This window comes from Rhineura floridana, chromosome 1, assembly GCF_030035675.1.
Source record: "Rhineura floridana isolate rRhiFlo1 chromosome 1, rRhiFlo1.hap2, whole genome shotgun sequence".
Taxonomy (NCBI): domain Eukaryota; kingdom Metazoa; phylum Chordata; class Lepidosauria; order Squamata; family Rhineuridae; genus Rhineura; species Rhineura floridana.
In genome coordinates this window covers 99,105,709-99,111,708 of record NC_084480.1, presented here as the reverse complement: position 1 = coordinate 99,111,708, position 6,000 = coordinate 99,105,709, and positions in this window count along the sequence as shown.

Here is a 6,000-nt window from a genome sequence, read left to right as displayed (position 1 = left end):
GTATCTTTAAAAGTTGTGCAGGGGGAAGGGAGAATTCCATCTTGCGGTTTTTCCCATTTTCCCCACACACATCATCATCATCATCATCTCTCACCTTCACAATACTTCATCTCCATTCCACTGCTTCCTCCTTCACCTTTTTCATCCTAGGGTTGTCAGGTCAGAAGCATCCCAAACCCTGAGATTTTGGGGGCAGGCCCCTCCACCCCCCAATGGGATGCAGCTGGTTCCAAAACTGGGGATGAAAAATAGGGCCCAGATTTCCCTTTCCCGGAGTCTTCCTGGATGACACAAGTTGACTGGAGGAGGAAGTGGAGGCAATAGATAAGTGATGAACTGTGTGGCATTCCCAGAGTTCACTGAGAAGAGGGATTGATTATTAAACCATTCTGGGAATTGTTGCTGTATGAGAGGAATAGGGGTCTCCTAACAACTTTCAGCAGCTTAACAAACCACACAAGAGTCTTTCGAGGCTGTTGAAAGTAGAATAACTGTATGGTGTGAATGTAGCCTATGACTTCTGACATTACGAGAGGAGGAGAAAAACTACTCACTGTCCACTTTCTCCATGCCATACATAATATTATACATATTTTATGTACAGTATATGTACATACATATTTTATGTATAATGTCACTTCTTGCTCACCTTTTCTCTAAACTAAAAAGTCTCACATGTTGTAACCTTTCCTCATAAGGGATTTGCTCCATCCCCTTGATCATTCCGGTCGCCCTTTTCTGAACCATTTTCTGATATGGTTTAAACACATTTATGTTATACTTCCACAGAGGATAAAGACTGTAACAATAGGAACACAATTAGCCAGCAGGCTCTTTTTTTCCTGATAGTTTGTACCATATTAAATGCTAGGTTTTCAAAACTGTCAAGGAGAAAGACTGTAGCTCAGTAGGAGAGCATGGAGAAGGCCTCCGGTTCAAGCCCCGGCATCTCCAGGTAGGGCTGAAAACACCCCCTGTCTGGAGAGCAGCTGCCAGTCAGTTCTGAGCTAGATGGACCAATGGTCTGATGAGGCAACTTCCTATGTCGAGCTACTATTTGTTATCCTCCTTCTTTCATTTTTTTAATTATAAAAATCTGAACAAGTTACAGATACCAACACTTCCCCTGGCCTCCCGAAGCAAATGGCAATGTTTAATAGAACACACCTTCTATTCCTACGTAACTATTACATTAAGCTAAGGTAAAACTTATAGACGTGCATCCAAGGCTGTGACCCTACCTGGGTAGGCTGAGACATACCTAGGAAAAAGCCCACAGAACTCAACAGATATACACAGCACTATAAAAGATATAAACAGCCCAACCAGAGGCGTCTCTAGAGTTATGGAAGCCCTAGGCAAAAGTAATATGTCCAGGTCCATAGGGTCCTGTTGTATGCATAGGACTGCAGTCTACCTGTGATTTCACATGTTTATTCAGAAACAATTGTCAAGCCTGGTGAGAGGGAGGAGAAAGGAAAAAAGGGGGCAAGCCAGGTACTAATTTTGTTCAAATTTAGAGAAGTCAGGCAAACAATTGTTTTATTTTTAAAAAATAATTATTAAACAATAAAATGTATCTTTTGTATTAACCAATAATCTCACCATTAATTGCAGCTAGCAAGAAATCATGTGAGACTACAAACTGAAATGTTTCCATTTGCATGGTCTTCCAAGCTAATGGTATGCCTTTCCTGGTATTGGGGAAATGGGAAAGCTCGAGTCTAGGCTGTGGTTATGTTATGTTTTGTTTTGTAAGCATTTATTTCTAGGCCACCTTTCGGCCAAAAAGGCCCCCAAGGCGGCTCACACAAAAATAGAAAAGCATAAATACAAATCAAAACAACACAATCTACAAGAATTCAAACCAACAAAATTATAACATTTCTAAAAAGCAACAACACCTAAAAACAAAAAGCAGTCAGCATCTTGGTAAAGGACAGTCCCCAGAAAATGTCACTAAGAGCAGGGAGCAACACAGCAATACATCTCAGTCTGCAGCTCCTCCTGATAAGATCCAAGCAGAGGGGTGGGGCAAGGTAGGTGGAAAAGCTTGCCCCTTGATAGTCCCAGCACAGTCTCACCCCTGCAGCAATACATCTCAGTCTGCAGCTTCTCCTGATAAGGGCCAGGCAGAGGGATGGGGCAAGGCAGGTGGAAAAGTTTGCCCCTTGATGGTCCCAGCACAGTCTCACCCCTGCAGCCTTTTTATGGCATTTTGGTGGAAAAAATTGCAGCTCAATATCGAAAAGTGATAATATCACCTCTTTTTATGGTCTGTGTAATAATCTCTAGATTTTGGATACCACTTTAGATGCAGGGTGGACAGAAAGTAGATCAGGATGTACTGGCAGATCTTAGGGTGACTTACAGAAGATCAGCAAGGATTTCCAATTCCTAATTGTTTAACAAAGAAAATAATAAAATGACACCCCACCCCCATTATACTGCTGAAAAGAAGAAAGCTGGGGGTTGGGAATCAGGAGTGGGCTTTTGTGTGGAAGGGCTGTGAGCTCAGTTCAATTCTGGAACTCAAAACAAATCCCTGGGCTAAGAATTATTTAATTCTGCGTGTATATATTTTGTGGCTGGCTCTGGTTGGTGGATCTTGGATTTTTTTTTCGGGGGGGAAAGGTTCCCCATCCTGATGGATAGAGTATTACAACTCTATGAGGCAAGTTTGTGTTAAAATGGCATGCTTTACCGTAAAGCCATATGATGCAGCTGCTTGCAGCAGCAGTCTCTAATAGAGGCGGCTATTATCTTGTGTTTGACCATCAGGTGTGTCTCATTTTGATGCATGACACTTGAGTCTTGCAAGTGTTGCAAGAACACCTGCACTCAGCTGACTTTCTCTTCTTCTAGAGATGCAGGATACACACGCCCATTGCTGCCATCAACCAAGAATCAACCATCAATCAGGGAAACCTCAGCAGCCATCTTGATTGATGGCAAACCTGTGCGCGCAGTGCTCGCAGCCGCAAAAAAAGTGGAAAGGTAGGTGAAGCGGGGGGATGGTATGGTATGGGACGGGATGCCTAAGAAGAGAAGGGGGGCCCAAACACGAATCAGCCTAGGGGCCCACAGCTTAATCTGGCCCTGCCCCCTCCCCTGCAAAAAAATGACAGCGGAATGAGGAAGTGCATTATGTTCTCTTGGAATGTTTGACTTGGGAGTTAAACTGAAGAGAATCCAAAATCCATTGTTGGGTAACGCCTTTATTAGGCTCAACCAAGATGTCATAAACTAATGAGCAAGCTTTCAAGTTATCCATAACTATTCACCAGGCTGGATGTTAAGTGAAACAGAGGAGTGGAGGGGGACCACTTGCTTCACTTCAGTCAGAAGCATGAGGATGGGGGGGAGGGTTGAGGCCAGAAGACACGCACCACTAGGTCCTCCAATCACACCTTATCCCAGATCCTTTCACTGTGAAACAAAATGCCTCCTCTCCACTTGGAAGATGCATATAGGAGACCTGGCCTCTGAGCACCCGTGCTGTCTCTCATCCTTTAAACTGTTAAAGCAGTATCATGCCATTTTAAACAGTCATGGTTTTCCCCTGGGAACTATAGTTTGTTAAGGCTGCTGAGAGTTCTTACAAAACTACAGTTCTCAGAGTGGTTTAATGGTCAATCTCTCTCCCAGGCAATTCTGGGACTAGGAAGAGTACACAACATCAGGGTAGAGTTAGTTTGCACAGCCCTGTTCTCCACTCACACAATGACAGAATGCATGACCAGTTTGCCTAAAGAGAGCTTGAGTAGACAAACCTATGTGTGAATTCAGAGTTCACGGTTTAAGGACCCAAATGACTATGGCCTGGCCTTACTGTTCTCTTTGCCACATACAAATTACAGTATCCTGTAAGTGTGCAGAATGAGATCTGCTCGATCCACGTAAGATTGACTTAAGTTTTCACAAAGGCTCTCCATTTCTGTGTGTATTCAAATTAAGATTATAGCTTTAAAAGTCTGCTAATTCACTGAGATATTTGCCTGCTCCATTTGTGAGTAGGGTGTTTTTTTCCTGAATACAGTAGGAACTGTAAGGTGCTACTCGACATGAGTAAAGAGCTCAAAACTTGAGCAGTCAGGATTGGGATCTAGTGCTGCACAAAAACCGAGAGCCTCAATCTATTTTTTATATAACACTTAGGCCTATTTATCAAGACCCTATATTTTAGTCAGCCTATTTCAGCAGACATCACAGTGTCATTTTGACTAGCTCATTTAAAAGTGGAGCGCATCACTGAATAATTTAGATTGCTATAGTAACATACTTGGTTTTCTTAATGCATTCCATTCACACTTTGCTCTTGATGGAACTGGCTATTGGTTTATATCCTCAAAAGAAGCTCATTTTCCTGATGAATAAAATATCATGACAAACATAAAAGGCACTGTATGCCTTGTGTAGAAAAGAAAGAGAGAGAAGAGTGATCTTTCCTAAAAGCTGATGTCCTTTGGAGAAAAGGGATGCATTCTGTTTTTCTTTGTTTGTTAACAGATTCTTAAGAGGAAAAGGCCAATTCTTTAAATTTTGTATTTCTGAGCAGGTGAACACACACAGTTCCTGGGTAGTAGGAGTGGTGTCTCATTTTTATTGTTGTTGTTGTTGTTGTTCCAAGGTGATTTAATTCCCTATAGTGTGCTCCAAGGAGATATATCCCATACTTCCCTACAGTATTTTGCTGAGCTGGCCAAAGTCTGTACTCTTACCATCTATCACTTTGGCACCATAAAAAACTTACAGAGCATCACATGGTCTTTCAGGAATTAATCACTGCTTAATAGTGTGTGTTCCTGTGTTTATGAAGTCATTTGGGTTACTTGCATGTAACTACTGGCACTGTGAGGACAGAATATAGCCAAGTAATGAACCATGGCATTGCGCTAAACTTCAACTAAATAGTTTCCCAACTAGTAATTAATATTCCTGGATAAGAATTTTATATTTTTCCTCGCATTTGGATGAATGGCATTTTGAGAGGCCTTTTGTAAGGATGCCTATGAGATGCCTGAGATCAACAAAAAGATGGATGGACTTCTTCAATGTGTCGCTTTGAAGGTTGACATTGGTCTAATAGGTTTTGATTTGTCTCAAACGGGTGGGAAACCTGAGCTCCAGGGGCTAAATGTAGCCCTCCTGGCCTCTCTTCTGGATCTTGGGACTCTCCCCTGGCTATACCTTCTCCTCAGCTGCACTCCCTCTCCCAAGGACACAGCCTTCGCTGGCCTTGCTTCACACCCTCCTTGAGTGTTTATGCCTGGATGGAATGTGTCCTTGAATGCTGATAATGCCTCTTCCTTGCCTGGATGGAGGATAGAAAGGGATGTGTGAGAAACTAGCCTACTATGCAAAGGCATTTGCTACTCTGCCCACTTTTGCCTCTGGCCCCACCCAGCATGGGCATATGGCCCCTAGAAGGTTGCCCAGAAGGGAATGTGGCCCTAAGTGTCATGGGTCCCAAGGAGAACCTTTGGCAGAATTGGGAGGATGAAGAATGGGATACAGATGTTGGAAAGGGGGTTGCCAGTACTGATGGGGAGGCATGGAGGAAACACTTCCAGAAGCCTCTGGACCTGCTAATGGAATTGCTGAGAATAGCCCAGAAACCCCCCCTTCACCTGAACCAGGTGAAGACTCTTCACTGTCACCTACCTCAGACAAAGTCATTCAACAAACAGATGAGAATGACTCAAGCCATAGCGATAAGACTGATTCTCTGTCACAAGGAGAATTATATACTTCTCCAAGGTCAAGGCAAAGAGACAAATGACAATTACATAAAATGTTTTCTGCTTGTAGACGGAACCTTTGCATATATATATAAGTAGTTATTGCAACATTTTCTGTTGCCACCACTTATCCAGTCTGTTTCTGGGAAATGCCTAGTCTGTTGATGTTTTGTATCCTGAATCAAGCCTGATTGCTGCGTTCCTGTACTGACTGCTGGTATAAAGCTTCATGAAAACCTAGTCTTCAAGTCCTGAGTCT